We start from the raw sequence: 21,496 nt of genomic DNA, 5'->3' as shown, positions 1-21,496 counted from the left end.
TCACTGGGTTCGTGCTAGCCAGGACCCCAGTGCTCATAGTTTGTAGCCTGAATGTGTATACCTGTGTAGTGACTAACTGTGTCACTGAGGCTCTGCAAATCAGAACGTCAGTGCTTATGCTCTCTCTGTCTTTAAAATTGTCACTATAGGCTAGTGACCACTTTTACCAATTTCAATTGACACACTGGAACACCCTTATAATTCCCTAGTATATGGTACCTAGGTACCCAGGGTATTGGGGTTCCAGGACATCCCTATGGGCTGCAGCATTTCTTTTGCCACCCGTAGGGAGCTCAGACAAACCTTTACACAGAACTGCCACTGCAGCCTGAGTGAAATAACGCACATGTTATTTCACAGCCATTTTCACTGCACTTAAGTAACTTATAAGTCACCTATATGTCTAACATTCACTTGCTGAAGGTTAGGTGCAAAGTTACTAAGAGTGAGGGCACCCTTGCACTAGCAAAGGTGCCCCCACATAGTTCAGGGCCATTTCCCCGGACTCTGTGAGTGCGCGGACACCATTACACGCATGCACTACATATAGGTTAATACCTATATGTAGCCTCACAATGGTAACTCCAAATATGGCCATGTAACATGTCTAAGATCATGGAATTGTCCCCCCATTCCAAATTTGGTATTGGGGAGCCAATTCCATGCATCCCCAGTGCTCCACTATGGACCCCGGGTACTGCCAAACCAGCTCTCTGGGGTTTTCTGCAGTTCTCTGGGCAGCCCAGTCCCAGGAAGGTAGAACTAAGAATTTCCAGTTGGAAATAGGTCTTAAAGGCTCGGGAGGGGTAGCCTCTCCCATCCTCTAGAAATGCTTTGAAGGGCACAGATGGTGCCCTCCTTGCATAAGCCAGTCTACACAGGCTTAGGGAACACTCAGTCCCTGCTCTGGTGCGAAACTGGACAAAGGAAAGGGGAGTGACCACTCCCCTGTCCATCACCACCAAGGGGCGGTGCCCAGAGCTCCTCCAGTGTGTCCCAGACCTCTGACATCTTGGATCCAGATGTGTGAGGGCACTCTGGAGGCCTCTGAGTGGCCAGTGCCAGCAGGTGACATCAGCGACCCCTCCTGATAGGTGCTTACCTGAATAAGTGGCCAATCCTCCTCTGAGGGCTATTTAGTCTCTCTTCAGTGGGCTTTTCCTCAAAAAACGACTAGCAAGAATTCACCAGAGTTCCTCTGCACCTCTCTCTTTGACTTATGTCAAGGATCGACCGCTGACTGCTCCAGGATGCCTGCAAAACTGCAACAAAGTAGCAAGAAGACTACCAGCAACATTGTAGCGCCTAATCCTGCTGGCTTTCTTGACTGTTTCCTGGTGGTGCATGCTTTGGGGGCTGTCTGCCTTCATCCTGCACTGGAAGCCACAAAGAAATCTCCTGTGGGTCGACGGAATCTTCCTCATGCTTCAGCAGGCACCAAACTTCAGCATCACTGGTACTCTCGGACCCCTCTCATCCAGACGAGCGTGGCCTCTGGAACACAGGTGGTGAACCCAAGTGACCCAGACTGTCCATTGGTCCAACTGTCCAAATTTGGAGGAGGTAAGTCCTTGCCTCTCCTCTCCAGACAGTAATCCTGAGAACCAAGTGAACAGCAGCTACAAGGGCTTCTGTGCACATTTCCATGAAATCCTGTATGCACAGCCAAGCGTAGGTCCCCAGTACTCTGTCCTGTGATGCTCATCTCCCTCAGTTGATCTCTAGTGTTGTGGGACCCTCTTCTGCAGTGTTGATATGACTGCCATGTTCAGACTTCTTGAACCCATGTTCAAAGACTTCTGTGGGTGCTTCCTGCTTGTGCGTGGGCTCTCTGCATTGCTGAGGGCCCCCTCTGTCTCCTCACCCAAGTGGTGACACTTGAACCGTGACTCTTGCAGCTAGCAAGGCTTGTTTGCAGTATTTTGCCAAGGAAACAACTCTGCATCCTGCAGCTCTCTCTGGGACATCTTCTGCATGAAGGAGAAGTTCCTAGCACCTTTCGTTCATCTGGGGTTTAGTGGGCTCCGGCCCCCCCGGACACTTTCACGTCTCTTGGACTTGGTCCCCTTCCTTTGCAGGTCCTCAGGTCCAGGAATCCGTTTTAAGTGCTTTGCAGTCTGTTGTCATCTTTGCAATATTCCCTTTCACGACTTCAGTGTGTTTCTGTGTAAATAGTAGTACTTTACTCCTACTTTCCAGGGTCTTGGTGTGGGGTATCTTGGACACCCCAAGAGTTTTCTTGCTCTCCCAGTGACCCTCTACACAGTAGACTAGCCTAGGGTTCCATTTGTGGTTCACATTCCACTTTCTTAGTATATGGTTTGTGTTGCCTCGAGGCCTATTGCATCCTATTGTGTTCTACAGTGTTTGCACTACTTTCTGACTGTTTTACTTACCTGATTTTGGTTTGTGTGTATATTTTGTGTATTTTACTTACCTCCTAAGGGAGTATATCCTCTGTGATATTTTTGGCACATTGTCACTAAAATAAAGTACCTTTATTTTTAGTAACTCTGAGTATTGACTTTCTTATGATATAGTACCAATATGATATAAGTGGTATAGTAGGAGCTTTGCATGTCTCCTAGTTCAGCCTAAGCAGCTCTGCTATAGCTACCTCTATCAGCCTAAGCTGCTAGAACACTATGAATCTGCTAATAAGGGATAACTGGACCTGGCACAAGGTGTAAGTACCATTGGTACCCACTATAAGCCAGGCCAGCCTCCTACAGGGGGGAAGAGCCCATCCACCCCTGCCGGGAAGGGAAAGGGATCCCGAACCCATGACCAGGAGGAGAGGAGGCAATCTACGCCAGCGGAAGTAGTCACCCAAACACTGCCACTGCAAGCAGCTGTCACAGGGCCCCCACTGCCAGCCGTGGATGTTCAGCCATCAGAGAGTGCAACGGCTGACCAAAAGCCTCCTCCAAGCCATCAGAGAGTGCAGGTTCTGACCAGGAGCCTTCCCCAGCCACCACGACAGTGCATCTGTCAGAGAGTGCAGGGGCTGACCAGTAGCCTCCCCCATCCACCACCACAGTGCAGCCATCACCAGCGGCGGACGCCATGTAGTCCAGCTTCTAGTGGATACTGTGCGGCCTGACCCTTCCAGAACCAGTGGGCAAGACACCCACTTGAGAGACTGTGATCTTGCAGTCCCCAGGACAAAGCACAGGGCATGGTGCCCCCTCCAGAACCAGTGGGGAAGACACCCACTTGGGAGACTGTGACCTTGCATTCCCCAGGACAAAGCACAGGGCATGTTGCCCCCTACAGAACCAGTGGGCTTGTTCCTGCATCCAGCTGAGGTGCCCCCCCTGCCCCTGAGGTGCCTGCCTATTTGACAAAATTTGACAACTGATGCTCCTGCAGTGTTCTATTCGGATTGGTGCAGTATTCAAGTAGTGCCTTGGGCTGTACCTTGTGGCCATGTGGGCCCTTTGAACCATGGACTGGGCAGTGTCACTTTTTTATACAAGTGTACATATCTGGTTAATGGCCAAATCGGATTGTTGATTTTATTGTTGGACTGATTACAGTCACTTTCGTCAATTCCTGTTGTTCTTACATTAATCTGCATATTTTCGGGGTCTAATTGTTTTTGTAGTGCAGCTGGTTGTGTGTATGGTGTGTGTGTATGTCGGGTGTGTGTTGTGCGTGTGTGTGTCACTCTCGTATTCCTCCCTTCCTCCCTTGTGTGCTAGGCACCTGTACTCACCGTCCTCGTTTTCGCTGGCGTTGGTGTTCTAGGTGGAGCATAACGTAGAAGATCATCTGGAAGACTTGCAGTTCGGGTTCCATGGTGGTGTGGTTCTTCCCTGTGTCTCCAATGGTGAGTCCTTTGACTTTTGTGCTCTGTTTCCACCAGGCTTTTGATGGCATTGATACAACCCCAGAAAAGGTGTTGGTTGCCTGTGTCATAATATGGTGGGCGGTACTATGTCGTCCGCCTGGCTGTAGGTGACTACCGCCGTGGTGACTGTTGTTTCCGCTCTGGCGGTTGGTGTAGTACATCAGCTGTCTTTCAGGGATATCAACTCCATGGTCATAATTTGGCAGTAATTACCGCCAGTCTGTTAGCGGTATAACCACCACTTTATCACCTACCGCGAGGGTCGTAATGAGGGCCTATATCCTTTGCAGGTAAATGTTAATATGTTTTGGCCCATTCAATCAACAGGAGATACTCCACTAACCTTTTCTTGGTCAGTCAGTCAGTCATATTCTTTTATTTGACAAATTGCCACATAATCACAAATCCATAAATACAAGTTAAAGGTTTTACATTTTTAAAATTTCCCAAGACATCGGGTTAAAATATCATCCATCACAGCTTGTTTCTTAAATGTTAAAATTACATGATAAGACATTTTAAGATCGTGATCTATGTCCAAGTTAAGTTATACAACTAGATATTATACAACTAGATCAGCAGGTTCGTATTGCTATAGCAGATCTAATAAAGTTTAGAATAGAATAACAAATTTGAATAGTTGGTCGTTTTTTAACAAAGCTCATTGCATCCTTAAAGTGCCTGGATTTTGTCCTGTGCCATAGAGGCAATATAAACATATCTAGGGGCAGTACATAGTGTGCAAGATAAGAGAAAGTGACAGGTGCTTTGCATGGACCTGGCATCACAGAGACTAGTGCGTAGATCTTTTTGTCAGGTGCATTGCTTGGGAGAGGCCACTCTAAAGTGAATTAAGTTTAGTCTGATATGTGATAGAACAACTAGGTCCTAAACAACGATAACCTAAACCACTTCTGCTAAACACCTAAAACGTCTCTACAACGAAGTACTGAACAACTACCTTACCTTAAAATTCATTGTTCAGGCACTCGTTACTCAGGCAAACTTGTTGTTTAGAAAGTAGTTGTTCAGTAATTCATTGAAGAGACTTTTTAGTTGTTTAGCAGTAGTGGTTCAGGCAAGTAGTGGTTTAGACCTCGTTGTTCAGGATGTTTTCCGTCTGAACAAGGTTAGGAGTGAGCATATTAATGGTCTTTGAAACCAGACTAGATAAGGTTTCATAGTTCCAGCGGTTGAAATAAGAATATAAGGCTCAAAGGATTTCAATTTCAATGTTCCACGCAGTCTAAGGCGCATGGTGTACTCTCTATAGTGCTGTTTCACCACCTCCTTTATATTTGTGGGCAGAGACTTTGGGTCTGTAAACCTATTTTCAAGTGCCAGCTTTTGAAAAGACATTTTCAGATATAACAGCCAAGGGATTCTGTTCATATTGGCGGATTGTAGACAATCAATCAGACATTCTTGCACCAAACTGTCCTTGGGGTTTCTCCAGCATCTGACCCACAGTAGAAGGGGAGCAAGGGCAATCAAGTCCAGATACTGCAGTCCCAGTTCCTCGTGACAGATAATATTTGCTGCGTTCTTGGGTACCAACAGTATGTGCAAACTTATTCTTAATGCGTTGTAACAAATCTGCTTTGCCATAACCCCACAACCCTGCCCCATATGTAGCTGCTGATACACATTTAGAGGCATATTTACACTCTGTTTGCACCAGATTTGCCTCATTTTTTTACGCAAATTGGATGCAAACTTAACTCCATATTTATATTTTGACGCTGGACCCGCCTAGCATCAAAATATTGGAGTTAACATTTTTTTACTGTGAACACCTACCTTGTGTCAATGAGATGCCAGGTAGGCGTTACTGGGCAAAAAATGACTCTAAGGCCCTAGCGCTTTATTTATCCTCCAGTGCAAGAATCATGCATGGGAGGAGGACTGCCTTTAATAATGGCGCTAATCCTCTTTAGTGCCATTATTTGACATCTGGGTCAGGGCAGGTGTTAGGGGACCTGTGGGCTCATTTCCATGGTCAGAGACCATAGAAGCAGTCCACAGGTGTCCTTCCCTGCCCCCAGGGACACCCCCAGCCACCCCTACCCACACCTGAAGGACACCTACGGATTCCAGGTAAGTCTACGTAAGTTTTACATTAATTTTTTTTAAGTGCCATGGGGGGCCTAACTTGGGGCCCCCTACATGGCACTGTGCTCAATTGCCATGCCTAGGAGACATAGGTCCCTGGGCATGGCCATTGGGCAGGGGGGCATGACTCCTGTCTTTACTAGGACAGGAGTCATGTCCATGGCGGTTGTGCGTCAAACAAATGACAATGACGCTAGTCAGGTTAGAGTCATTTTTTTGACTCTAACCTGACTAGTGCCATTCTTTGACGCACAACCTCCTGTTTCCCCTATGCCTTCCCCACCCGGTTAGCATCATTTATTTTAACGCTAACCGGGCCTTAACGCCAGCTAGCGTCATTCCTTAAATATAACACCCAGCTGGTGTCCAGGAATGGCGGTAAACGTTTTGACGCAAACCTGCGCTAACGCAGGTTTGCATCAAAAAGTATAAATCAGGGCCTTAGTTTTATAGAGCATCACCATCTGAGGTACTGGCCTGTGACCTAGTTTACAAGCAAAGTGGAATATTGCGTCTGTATTTCTTACCAGTTGTTGAGTCCTGGCCTTAAGATGGGAGATCCATAGCATAGAGGAGCTTATAGGCATACCTAAATAGCAAAAGTCTTTCACCTTGTTAATAATATTTGCTCCTAGAGTAAATTGTTTAGACTTTGTATTTCAGGGACTACATGTCATTAAATAGGAATAGGGTTGAAGGTCCCACATAAAAAATATAAAGAGATCTAACAGACTTTGTAGGCCATTAGCAGTACGTACAATTAGAAAAGCATTGTCTGCGCACAATAAGACGAGGAGCTGTCCCCGCCCCATACTTGGAAAATCCATATCATACTTTAGAAGAAAGTCATATAACCCATTTATGTATATTAAACATAAAAATGGAGCTAAGATGCAACCCTGTCGTACTCCTCGCCTTGATGGGATGAGATATGTTCTCTCCCCTTGTAAACCGCACTGCACCGAGACCACCAGGTCTGTGTCTGAGCGTTTTGTTAACACCAGCAGATTTGAATCAATACCCAGAGATTCCATAATTTGCCAAAGCTTCTCTATTTACCATATCAAAGGTACTCGAGAGGTCAATAAATGCCATGTGTATGTCTCCTTTTTTTGCTGTTCCATATTTGCTAAGAATGAGGTGAAAGCTTAGGACTTGATCAACTGTGCCTTAACCGGACATGAAACCATATTGAATTGGGGAAAGAATCTTTGCCTCTGCCACCCAATTCTCCAGACGTGACAGGATCACACTTCCTAATATCTTAGTGGTAGAATCTATAAGGGGCATTGGGCTATAACAAGTTGTATCTTGTCTAATGCCCTTTTTGAAAATAGGGATAATAATGGCCAATTTCCAAGAAGAAGGTATGTTGTTCTTTACTATTCTTCATAGGACATTTTTGACTAGGGGACCCCAAGAATGTGGCATGGTTTTAAGTAAATCTACTGGGACCCCATCCTGACTAGGTGCCTTCCCTGACCTTAAATAGTTTATTGCTATGATTAACTCTTGTAGGTCAATAGGAGTATCTGGTGTGACTGGGTTTATTTCCACGGGTTTCTCATTTATAATTCCGTCCCCTTCATGGTGTTGTCATTTTCAGGCTGGAATACCCACGCATAGTGTCGTACCCAGGCATCTTCTGGAATCAAGCACTCATCTTCTTTTGTTACTTGATCTGGGGAGTATGGGTAATTTTTCACCCTACAGAATTTAGAGGTGTCCTTCGATTGGGTAGCTGCCATTAGATCTTACCAGGCCTTGGTTCTAATCTCAGATTTCCTCTCTTCGCGTGTTACTTTGTACTGATCCCTCACCTTCTTAACTCAGTTGCGGGAATAAGGGATTCATTAAAGCACTTTTTTTAGATTTTTGTGAGCAGCTGTGCACGTGCAGTTAAACCATCAGTGCACTGCTGGTCCAAATGTTGACCTATCAATGACCAATGCTGCAGAAATGGCATTGCTTAGATGCTCATATTCCTGTACTATAAGGTCATAAATTGGCTGATGTGTTAGGCAAAGGTTAATAGAGTCTAGGTTTTGTTCAATAATTCTCTGGTTGAACGCCTTTTGATTAACCTTTTCCAATTTCATACTCAGACCTGAGTTTTTATTAAAAGGAAGATTTCCTCTCCCTTCCCTATTCTTTAGACCTGATTTAATGTGATGGGCCAGGTTAATACACAGAGGATTATGGTCACTTCCACAATGTAGACTATCTTGAAATCAAGAATTAAATGAGAATCAGCAAGACTGATAAGGATAAAATCAATGAAGCTCCTTTTGGAATTCCCTGTAAATGTTGGCATTTTCTGAACATTTTGAGTAGTTTCGCACTTGCAAACATGTGGTCATATTTACTAATAAAAATATTTAAAACATCCCCTTTGTCAGTATGGTTAAATGGGTCGTATTCTATCTTTCCTTAATCAGGAAGCTTCATGCATGAGAACCTTCCAACTGACATAGAGGTGTATTGAAATCTCCTGCCCAGAGCATGGTTAGCTCTTTGTACTGAAGCCAAGTAGATGAATCGAGGAAATCCATTATATCCTAGAGACTTTCCCTCAAGAGGAGACATAGGGGTCATTCCGACCGCCAGGGCCGGGGACCGCGGGAGCACCGCCAACAGGCTGGCGGTGCTCCCTAGGGCATTCTGACCGCGGCGGTTCGGCCGCGGTCAGAAGAGGAAAACCGGCGGTCTCCCGCCGGTTTTCCGCTGCTCTGGGAATCCCCCATGGCGGAGCAGCTTGCTGCGCCGCCATGGGGGATTCCGACCCCCTCACCGCCATCCTGTTCCTGGCGGTTCCGCCCGCCAGGAACAGGATGGCGGTGAGGGGTGTCGTGGGGCCCCTGGGGGCCCCTGCAGTGCCCATGCCAATGGCATGGGCACTGCAGGGGCCCCCGTAAGAGGGCCCCACTTTGTATTTCAGTGTCTGCATTGCAGACACTGAAATACGCGACGGGTGCCACTGCACCCGTCGCACACCCTCCACTCCGCCGGCTCCATTCGGAGCCGGCCTCCTCATGGAGGGCTGTTTCCCACTGGGCTGGCGGGCGGCCTTTTGGCGGTCGCCCGCCAGCCCAGTGGGAAACCCAGAATGACCGCCGCGGTCTTTTGACCGCGGTACGGTCTTCTGGCGGTTCCCTCCAGGCGGGCGGCTCCCACCGCCCGCCGGGGTCAGAATGACCCCCATAGTGTACTATTTTTAAAATGTATTAACAGAATACCTTTTCTCCTCTCAATTGATGATAGAACAACCATAAAGGAAGGTGAGGACCAAATTAGGGATGCCTCCATGTTTGATAGGTTTAACGAAACAGGAACCAAGAAGACTGCTCTTGCCCTTCCTGATGTGGATAGAATCGCTGGTTGATATAAAGTTAGGTAACCATCCAGAAAGAAAGGCTCTGTCGACCATTTCTCCTGTAGGCAGATGATATCATACATAGATACAAAATTTAACCAGTCTTGTTTTTTTATTTTCAGCCTGAGTCCCGCAATGTTCCAGCTAGTCAGTGTTAAAGATATATGGCTCAATCCTGCAACGGGATCTTTCATAATGGTAGCAGAAACCAAATCCTGAGGGAGGGAGCCTGACAGGTCCACCTCTCCCTCTAATGGGGATATGTCTTGACCTTCTCCTCCCCTTAACCCAACCAAATCGGCTCTTCCATGCTTGACTGAGTCAATGAGTCAGTCATTATCCTCTAGGGTGATCAGAGCCGGATAATGATTTGCAATGGAGCATTTATATGGGCCTGTAAAACCACCTACCTTGGATTATGGTTTCGGGATACTGCAAGTGAGTCTGGAATAGAACAGAAGAATCATAAAAATGACTTAGTGGGTGCACTCAGATCCCTTCTTTTGCCGTTGCACCGTAATCCAAATCTGCCAACAAGCGGTTGACCAGACGACGTTTTTTAACACAATCTCCCTCAGATGCTTTATTTGATAGACCACCCATTTCAATCTACGTGCAAAAAAAAATCTTGTTATTTAGGTCCTCTTGATATCTAGTTTTTGACCTCAAGCAACGGGCAGATTTTCTCATCAGTAGTTGTGTATCTTCATTGTTACATCCACTCAAAGGTGGCCCATTTTCTAGCACCAGGACATATTAGGCGTGCATTCTGGGAGTAAATGCAATGTCTCTTCCAGGTTAAAAGTGGAGTTAGTGTAGGGGGGGTTTGAACTCCCAGGATGAATCCCCTTTTGATTTCCCAAATTAGGCCAGTGCATTTTATGTGAAGGTCTAGAATGAGCTAAGTGCTGAGCTAAGGGTGGACCAGTTTCATTCAAATCTGCATTATGTAAAACCTTTCTATCTTATGATGTAGGCTCTTGTCTGTGCGTTTTCCCTGGCATGGATAATTCTGGGTTCGTTATCTGGAGTAGTGCAATATTCACATTAGTTTGGCAATGGTCCAGTCTCTTAGTTATCAATTTAATAAGTTTCTCCTCCAAGGCTACACAGAATGGTGTTAATATAGAATCGATTAAGTGCGTGGAATAATTTAACATATCTTTTCTCATGGTGCGTTCCCTTGGCGTATCAGGAGCCACCTGGTGTCCAGCTTTATCTTCCAATTGTACATGGCTCCTCGTTTTTGGTCTTCGGACCCCTTTGACGTTTTTAGCTCTTCCTCCCTCCCTTCTCTTTTTTGAAAGTGGGGAATCCACCAATGAGAAATAGGGGATTGGTTCCTCATTTAATCCCTTACTTAGATTTGCATCCTGCAAGGGAGGATGAAAGGAGTGTGCGCCTGTTTCAATCTGGAGTGGGTCAGAGCCCAGGGTCTTTCGCAATGACTGTTCCATTTGTGTAGACTTTACAAGTAAAATGGGTTCCAATGGTGGCCTCTGGGAACTTTTCTGCACTACCCCAATCTTAACCTCCACTTGCTCTAATTCAGTCTCTATAAATACCATAATGGGGGATAGCTAGCTTGTAATTATGGGTTGGGCTGGAGAACCAGCGCCACTTATCCCCCTCTGCACAATATTCTTTCTCTTCCCCATTAGAATAGGTTTTTCACGTACCTCAAGTATTCCGCGCACAGCAGGGATCACTTAGCCACACAGAGGAAAGAGGGGGGCCCTGCCCGACTTCTTCAAGCAGATGGCGGGATAAGACGGGTCCTGTCTTGACCCGGGCACGCACCCGGCGCGTCCAGCAGCGGAAGTGCAGTGCTGTTTTAACCAGGCCGATGCTTGTCTTCTCCTTCTCTGAACAGCCTGGGGCTTGGAGTCCAACCCCCACAAGGTCTCCTTAAAATAGCAAGTCCCACACTGCGGGAGTGCAGCACTGTTTTAAACAGTCCGATGCCTGACTCTTCCTCCTTCTCATGGAAGCCTAGGGCTTGGAGTCTGCCCCCCACAAGGTCTCCTCAAAATAGTGCATCCCGTGATGCAGGAGTGCAGCGTTGTTTTAAACAGGCTGATGCCTGTCTCCTCCTCCTTCTCAGGGCAGCCTGTGGCTTGGAGTCTGCCCCCCACAAGGTCTCCTCGAAATAGTATGTTTCTCAGTAATTTCTCTTACTACCATGATCTTCGATAGGGGGCATCTGCTTTTCAGTAATGGCATCAACGCTTTGGAACTAGTATTTAGGATTCAGGTCAAATACAGGCAGTACAGCATGCTCAAGAGTTGGAAATGGTCAGTGACTGGTCAGTGAAAAATCATGAGATCAGGTTCAATAGGCTGATAGTTGAATGAAATCATTCACTCCCTTAATGGTGTTAAACTGATGTCCAGGAATGGCCAACTCATATTTAAGATCATTCAGGGCCCAGACTCTTCATTTGTCAATGTTTTGTTAGATGTAGTGGATATCTCAGTTTATGTTCCAGTTCACACTTGTGGTTGTCCCTCACACTTGTTGTGTTTTCCCTCTTTTGTTCCCCTGGCACTTCACATCTGTAGTTCCCTAGTTCTCTTTACCTTGTTACATTTTTTGTGGTTGTTTTTCCTTTCATAGTTCTATATCACTGGTTTGCTTGTGACATCATAATAGGGCTTATGGCTGGATTCTTGGTTGTCCTGAGGCTCAACCCAGCAACTATGTATGTCATAAATAGGAAAGCTTGTATCTTTATAGGTGATTCCCTCTTCTCTTCTCCTGGTTCAATTTACACACCTGTCCTCTTTTTTCCAGGAGGTGAGCTGAAACTATCTTTATAGAATTGGGGTTGCACTGTACCATAACTTGACTAAGATAATTCCAACAGGGATCAAGCCCCAGTCTGGTGCTTCACTGTCTCCCTTTCTTTTGTCCCTCACCAGATCTCCATCACCAGCAGCATAGTAATCTCTGACTGCCTGTGTAGGTATTTAGGGAGACAGAATACTTTTTCAGCAGGTCTACATCCTCAGAACGGGGCAATAGCATGCAGCTTTTTTTTTTTACATTTCAATGCTAGCCATCCCAAATTCCAAAATATCCTTGACAATTTGCCTTAAACTAACCCTGAAACATATATTCAGAGTGGGGCGTACGTTTTCTTTAAATAACAATTTAATTAAAAGTCAGATTGAAAAGTACCACTGTTAAAACAGAGGGTAGAGGCTTATCTCAGAGAATAAGAGTAGTCCAAATTGGAAGACAGAGTGTGAAGTGTTCCTTTGGCCAGGTTACACCTTTAAACCTTTTCCTTCACAACAGATAAAACAGACAGCTTCTGTCAGATGCCCCAACCCTGCATTACCTAGAGGACAAGGTATAAGGCTTCTTGTTGATTCTATAAGGGAACAAGGGATATATTTGGAGCATCATTTAGCATGAAAGTCCTCAGCCTTGCAGCCATCCCTGCAAGATATATTAGCTTCTAGCTTGCAGCTCACTTCCTCCAAGAGCCTCTGCCTCATCCATTTGCTCTGGCTTGACCTCTGGTACACATTGGGGAATAGATGTTCATCATTCTATTGTCAACTGAGAAAACTAGTGATATGAGGAAAACTTTAATAAAGCATAAGCATGTCTGACCTAGGCCTCCTCCTATAACAATGTGTACAGTGTCCTCTTCAGGAATCCTCTAGAATCACCCTTTTGATTGCTGTGTTTCTCTAGAGCAAATTTAGCCCTCCCTTACAAGGTTCTCAAGTGGTTGATTATGTTCTAGTGTCTTCTCTCTAGGTGTCCAATGTTGAGGAAGATATTGATGTGGACCTGTTTTCTGACTGCAATTGTCAACATGATGTAATGATAATGCCCATCATATCAGACATCAACTCTTCATTATGGTCTCTCACTACAAAAAGCTTGTAACTCCTTGATCTTAATGGTGAACTTATTTTTTACACCAGGGAACTTCACCACACCAATTCCCAAGAGTAATTCCCCTTTGAGAACATGGTTAGTTTTCCAAACACTGGGCCCATTTTTATACTCAGTTTGCGCTGAATTAGCATAATTTGTTTTACTCTAATTCAGGGCAAATATAACTCCATATTTATACTTTGGCTCTAGACACGTCTAGTACCAAAGTTATGGAGTTAATGTTGTTTTCTGGACGGGAAAACCTACCTTGCATCAATGTGATGCAAGGTAGGCGTTCCTGTCCTGAAAAGGACGATATGGCCTTTGCGCCATATTTATCCCCCTGAGCTAAAATCCAGCACAGGGGGATGGGGACCTTAAATAATGGCGCTAAGCTTGCTTAGTGCCATTATTTAATGCCTGGGTCTGGCCACGTAAGGAGACCTGTAGGCATATTTCCATGGTTGGAGACCATGGAAATTTCCCACAGGTGCCCTTCCCTGGCCCCAGGGACACCCCTACCCACACCAGGAGGACACCTAAGGATGGAGGACCCATCCCAGGTAAGTCCGGGCAAGGATTTTGTTTTCACCAACACCACTCAGGGCCCTGACTTGGGGCTCCCTGTACAACGCTGGCCCCATTGGCCATGCCCAGGGTATATTCGTTCCCTGGGCATGGCCACTGGGATGGTGGGCATGGCTCCTGTCTTTACTAAGACAGGAGCCATGTCCTTGGGGGTTGTGTGCCAGAAAATGGCGCTACACTGCTTAGAGGCAATTGTTTTGCCTCTAAACAGTGTAGCACCATAATTTGACGCCAAGCCCCAGTTTCCCCTACTCCTCCACAGCCATGTTAGCGTCCTTTCCAAGGACACTGACAGGGCATTAGCACCGGCTAGCGCCATTCCATAAATATGGCGCCCAGCCTGCGTCTTGAAATGGCACTAGCCGAAGCTGTACTTTTTCACACGAAACCACGCTAACACAGTTTTGCGTGAAAAAGTATAAATCTGCCCCTAGCTTTGCAAATTCAAGACAAGCAAGCCAGGCTTACCGTTAAAGCTGAATATGCTACACTCACTTTGTGAGTCAAATGCTGTTCCACTCCAGACATGGATGCCATTCTCACGTCCTTCCTCCTTTCATAAGGCCTTGATCAAGGGAAGGGCAATGAGTGTTTCTTCAAATGTTATGAGAATTGTGTCGTTGATAAACCAAGGCCTAGCTAAGGCTGTTGAATTTGTTAGATGAGATTTCCCAAGACAAGTGGTCACTCACCCAAAGAAGCTGGGACCAGAAACTGGTTTGCTTGCTGGGAGATAAGTGTGTCGGTCTGTCAGTAAAACACAGAAAATATATTATTGTGTGTGTGTACCCTTTGATAGCCTACACGGTAACGATTTGCATTACAACACTCTTGGAGGCTTTCTCTTTGTTGAGTTCTTCCAAGTTCATCAGTATCGCTTCCTCTCCTGATTTTGCCCAATGTACCATCAAAGGAGTTTTCTTTAAAACATATGCTTTGGACCAACCTATCACAAACAATGACACTGGATTGCATGGACCAGTCTTTCCATACCAGTTGCTTCCATTTCGGCCTCATGTAAGTTTGCTTCCTTCTTTTCTTTTACTTCCTATACCATTTTATTTAGTGGGAGATCCATTTCTGTTTTCCTCCACTGATGAAAATGAATAACAGTGGATTCTTGAGCCAGACAATACATGGGTTCCTCATGGACTTCTTAAACTCTTATACCCTGCTTCAAGATCCTTCTCCCCAGAAAAATCTACCTTGGGAGTCCAGGAGGTCCTTCAAATGCTTTGAAAAAGAGGTATGCTTCCCAATCCATCTTTAGGAGGTTTTGTGAGCTCCATCTTCCTGGTATGAAAAAAGTTGAAATTACTAGGGCAAGTGATAAATCTAAGAGCCCAGGAATCCTTCATACTTTTTTGCTATTATGAGCTGGAGAACATTCAACTTCTTTAGGACGCTGTCCTGTCAGGCAACTGGATGTGGCTGCCTGAGTCTTGCGGATGTTTATTTGTGTACCCTAATGAATCCTTCTTATCACAAATGACTGACATTTAATCAACATGGACCCCTATAGCCATTTTGATGTGTCTCTCTTGGCTTACTCCACTCCTCGATGTTCTACTAAGGTTTTAAGAGCATGGTGTTCATACTCAGGACTCAAGGAAGTTGCCCAATCATATATCCGAAAGACGTTCTTCTGATGACCCAATGCCTGAGGCACAGGCTTTTCTATTCATCCTATTCATATATGCATATTTCCAGGCTATTTACATTTCTCCAGGTTTACATGTTTTGGAACCAATTCACAAAGGCAAGTATATGTAAGTACAAAGTCGTCTAAAAGTACTACTTTATGTTCTTCAAAGACCATTGTGAGTAAATTTCTATGCATTGCTATACTCATACATACAGACACATCTTTTTTAGGTTTACATTGAAAAATGCAATTGAAGAAGTAAAACAAGTCATTTGGAATGTAATCTTATACCTTTCCATTTAACAAATGAAGACTCAATATCATATGTGTTTGAAAAATAAGGAAAGAGATGGAGAAAGGATCCAAAAAAGAGAGGAATGAGAGAATAAAAATATATTTAGAGAAGAGAAGTAAAAGAAAGGAGAAAGGTAAAGAGAAGAGGAAGCTTAGAGAGAAGTACAGCTTTCCAACTGCCTATCATGGAGTCATACAGTTGCAATATAAACCTTTGATAAAATAATATTTATGAAACAAGGATACCTAAAGAAAATAGATTTGCTTGAAAGTACATTAAAAAATACAATACATATGCATTTTAAGGGGTTTTAGGAACTTCTTCAAAAGACGGTTGATGTGAAGGACACTTATAACAAGAAAAATCGAGTAAAACAGTAAAAGGTGACCAAATAACATATCTGTGAATAACAAGAGTAATGGGATGACCATAAGCTCTATCCAGGCTATGATTGTAGAATACACCATGCCACCAAACTTTAAAAGAAACATCAGGTGCATGTTTCCAATGGTTAGTTATTTGTTGAAATGCAACAGCCAATAGGAGATCTATAATCTAAATTTTAACAAAGAGGTGGTCCATTCTTCTACTGAACTTCAGAAAAAAATATATTTGAATACAAAAAACGTATAGTAGTACGAAATAGTTCATTGAATTATGTCCACACTTTTACCCAAAATGGGTTTATATAGAAGCATTTAACAGCATGTGAAAGAATGTAGCCAGTGGATTTTGGCATGATAAACTAGTAGAGGAGGTAGCAGGGTTCCATTTATTGAAAGCAATGCTTGTGAACAAATGTCTGGTATAGAGAAAAAATAATGTATCAGAAGTATTTGCAGTTCGGGTGATTTACAGATTTTAATTTCAATTTTATTGTACAATTGTATACACCAGGACACGTTGAAATATTTTTCCCATTGAAGTTCAATTTCAGTTTTAGTCCTAGAGATGAATAAAGAGCTCTGTAAATAGCAGATGCAGAAGTATTTGAGGAAATACGCTGAGACAGATGGGAAGTGGCGACATCCAACAGGAAAAGGTTAAATAGCCTTGAGAAATGGAAGTCAATCAGATTTACCAACCACTTTTTAAAGGAATTGGGCAGGTCAAACAATGACTGTGCCTGCTAAAAGAAGAGAAATATATCTCTATTGGAAAGCTGTTGAATTCACTACAAACAACTGTCTCTCCATATTTTCCAAAAAACTGCTATATCAATAATCTTAGTCAGTTTGTTATACAATATGGAGGATTCCAAGAATGTATCCCTTTGAGTAAGATGCTGAAATAGAACTGGATTTAATAATTTCTGTGTACTTAAAAAGAGGAACATACATACAAATCTGAAGAACACAAAGGTTTTCCAACCACACTTCAAATAAAGATACGCCTACAAACAAAATGCATAGTAAGACACATATAAGCAGCCTGCACCACCAACTCTAAGAGGTCACAAGCTACTTAACAATAGGTTACCCAGAGATATAGATGACTAAAGCAATAACTTTGATTCTATAGAATGGGACTAACAAATAAAAGTGTGCGGTGATAGGGAGGTCAGCCGCTCATGACCCTAACAGTTTTCTCATATAACAATGTATGTTATCACTTCATCATTTCCTATTACACAGTAAGAATAAGCTGTAGGTAGTACTGTGAGATAAATCACAGTTAAGTATGTCATATTTCGAACAACCATAGTGTTTGAAGATGAGTGTGTTGCTTTTCATCTGTTTGTTACACAGGATATCTAAACTTGCCCCAGATCGCCAATCTCCTCAGGTGCACTCTAAATCCGCTTATGTGTACATTAAACAGATGGGAAGATACTCTAGCAAAAAATGCCCTTAATGTCAGTGGTTTAATTTTTAAGGGTTTAAGTGTATGTTTTTGAGGACTGTTACTTAGGCTTTGTTAGTAAGATGCAATTACAATAGCTGCCACATTTAAAATGGGGAATGACACCTTACATTTTACTGAATGTCACACTTTGGAGGTATCTGGAGGTTGGGAAGATTTTCCTCTGACTGTAGGGGTCCACTCTCACTAAAAAACATTCTGCAATTTCTGTGAATCATTGTTCTCCATACAGGTTATGTAAACATTTTGCCTGACACCAAAACTTTGGTATTTTCGTTCCACTCCATTTTGAATTTGCATAAATGGGCCATAATTACATTTGAAAATAGAATTAGAACTGTCCTTATCCTTTAGCTTCCCACACCACAATCATTTCGGGTGAGATAAGAGAAACCAAACAGGTTTTGACTGCTGTAACACCGACCGGGGAAAAGATGTCTAGGTTGCAAAAAAAATGTACAGTGTAATCTGGTACTGCTAAGGAGCAGAAGGGGGGTTGGGAGCACTTTGCCTCATATTCCAGCATATTTTGTCGCTTTGCATCATGGTAAATGCAGTTCACAATTAGTGTGTGTTTCAAAATTAACTGTAGTTTGTCACCAAAGTTGGTGCAAACGTTGTATATCTCTAGACATGTGTTACTGGTTTTAGACCTTCATCAGTTGAGAGCAGAAGCAGTAGAGAGCAAAGAAAAATCATCTGGGGTTGCTGGAAATGCTGCCAAATTCCTCTTGGGTCACAATGCCACTCACTGGCGCACAGGTGCATCTCAAAAGCTTGTAAACTTGCTGGATCAAGTGAGCCTTTTAAACATAAAGGGGTTGGGAGCACACTGCCTCACATCACAGCACAGTTCACCCCTTTGCATCAGGGTAATGCAATCCACAATTAGCGCTTACTTCAAAGTAGTTGTAGGTTTTCACCAAAGTTGGTGCAGACATTGCTGTATATCTTTAAACACATTTCTTGGTTTAGCCTTCATCAGTAGAGAGCAGAAGCAGTAGAGAGAAAGGAAAAATCATCTGGAATTGCTGTCTGCACCAACTTTGGTGAACATCTACAGCTACTTTTGAAGTAAGGCCTACTTATAGACTGCTTTTACCAGAATGCAAAGGGGTGAACTTGGATGGAATGTGAAGCGATGTGCTCCCAACCCCCCTACTGCTGTGAAGCACTCTGATACCTTTGGGCCAAGTTCACCTTATATAAATCTGGAAACAATTATGAACTCAGTGAAGCCTACCATTAAACAAATTATGTGCATCTCTCATGTATATTAACTTCCATTCCCCTAACGCTTTGTAGCAACGCCCTTTTTATTTGTTGAAATTTAGACAATAGTATTCATGTACACAGAGATGGATGAACGCTGTGTAGTTGCGCGTTACGCGCTAACTTCTTTGCATCGTATCCTGCCCTGGGTTCACCCAATAGCTCTCTAAGGAAAAAACAACTTGTGTTTTATTGTTGGAGCACAGTTTTCACAATACGCAAATACATTAGATTGCAGCATTGGTCTTGTAGACTATATTGACTGTCTGTCACTTACTGTGTTTGTGCTGCTTAAATGAATATTTAAAATTTGAGCATAATTTAGTGCAGCTTTCTCATCCCAAAATTCGCCCAATCTACCTGAGAAGATATTCAGAAAAGTGGTGTGTGTCTTAACCTTAGTTGTAATTTGATGCAATTAACAAGCATTTAATGAAATATTGTGTAAAAGGCTACTACAAAGAAGCATTGGCAAAGCCATCACATTTAGCTTTGAGCATATTATGCCTTCGAAAATCTGCAGTCGTGCTTTTCCAAAGTCATTATGCAGTAGACTGCAGTAACTCAGGCTGCCAGTACACTTGCTACAGCAGTCTGCACTACTTTGTGCTGATGCAAGAAGCACCGTCGTTTTTAACCACTGCTGCTTCAAACTTGGGGTTACAAAAATAGGAACATATTATAGGTCCATAAATGTCTCCTTTTGTTCAAAATAGAACTGAACAATCACAGAAGTTCTTAACTGTGCTTTGATTTGGAGCATAGGGAAACAGAGGGAGAGCGTGGCCCCAAAATGGAAATGTGCTTATTCACTATCACAAGTCTAATTATTTGTGTTTATTTTCTACGGCCTAAATAGACATTCTGATGCTGTGGTAATAGTCAAATTGATTTGAAGGTAAGTTGCAGGAGTGAGGAGGTGAGGTGCTAGATTTGTTGAACCTGGGAACCACAGAGCTGAAGTAGGGAGGGATGCAGTGCTTAATTTGTGCTTGTTGTTTCCGGTGCTGAGCACCGGCAATTATTTTTGAGGGCCGGCACTTATTCTTTTGCCTCAAGCATTTTCTGCGAGCAAAAGACACATATAGGAAAGACGGAAGAAGGAAAAACGAAAAGGTGTCATAAAGGGAAAAAGTAGGAAGCGCCAGGATGAGCTGAAGGGGCAGGGGGTCACCGTCAATGGATTAAAGAGGCCTGACATGGCTTCAGGATTACGCTGCCTTAGTATTCACTGCTAGCAGGTTTAATTACAGCAGCCGCGTGTTTAAAAGGGGGGCTTTGAGCACCGGCAACTTTTTATTTACAAATTAAGCACTGGAGGGATGGTACTGTATATAGAAGACAAAAGAGACAAGCAGTTAGAGGTGACAGAGGCGGTAGGTTGACGATTAGATGTGGACTGAAGTTTGGGAGCGAGGGTGTTGAGTGCGAGAGTGAGTGAAGATGGGAAGTGGAAAGGAATGTGGGAAAGAAGCAAGCAGCATGGTAGAATTAGAAGCGGTGAGTACTTGTAGTATTATATCACTAAAATAAATGAGGACAGAAACAGAACAAGACAATCTTTCATAAATTGCCATGGGCTTGACCGACAGCCCATCCAATCAATAACTAACTTTGAAAACTACGTGACGCCAGTGACTGAAGCAGCCTGACTCAAACCTCACTCGCTGTACAATTGTGTGTGTATTAGTTATTGTTTACTAGTAACATGAGTAGCAAGACGTAATGAAGAAAGATGTGCATTTGTTCATTACATTTATTAGTAAAAAAAAGCAGACTGCATTTCCCACGTTTTGTACGTTTTCTAGTGGTCTGTATTTTTATGAGTTTAGCACGTAGCGATAGATTTCAGCTCAGGCAACGCTTGGCAGGTAACCTTTCCTCAGCCGTAGGCGTTGTAAGCACCCGTGTGATGACAGCTTGTGTCAGCCGGTTGGAGTCTGATGATGCCCAATCAGAGGAATGAATTTCACATGTCCATTATAGAAGCGGTTCGCGTCGGAATGAAATATTGGAGCGAACGAAGGAGATTGAGGTCTGCGGGAGACGGTGAGGCTTTGAGAAGGCTGACAGAATAAACTAAAACACATCTAAAAAAAAAGTTGTTGTTCGTGGTGTCCAAGGAGCAATGTTACCTTAAGGGAGAAATCTGGTAAATGTTAGATTTGAGTAGATTGATTTTGTATTTGAGATATTGCTCCGGAGCTTTACAGAAACCTTTTTATTCAATGTGGAGCTGTCTGGTTTTATTGAGTTTGATGAACGCTTGGGATCTTGTTAAAGTGTTTCGCTGTTATGTTCTTGGCTACATCAATTTTATAAGACAAGAGCATATTCATACCTTATGAACGTTGCTGTTTTTGTCCTTCATTAGTAATTGTGTATAGTTTTTACAACAAACTTCTTCTGTTTAATAACGCTATAAATACTCGTTTCTGTTCTTTCCTTTCTGTACCTTTTTCTTAGAAGGAGAAAAGGGAGCGTTGCATGCTTTTAAAACTTGTAGACTTGTGATGGAAATATCAAGATAACAATCATACGTCTATTTATTTTGAAGGTATTTTGCTATTCTATAGGCTCTTTCTAATTTTCTGAAAAGG

Source organism: Pleurodeles waltl, chromosome 2_2, assembly GCF_031143425.1.
Source record: "Pleurodeles waltl isolate 20211129_DDA chromosome 2_2, aPleWal1.hap1.20221129, whole genome shotgun sequence".
NCBI classification, from domain to species: Eukaryota; Metazoa; Chordata; class Amphibia; order Caudata; family Salamandridae; genus Pleurodeles; species Pleurodeles waltl.
This window is presented reverse-complemented; position numbering follows the sequence as displayed.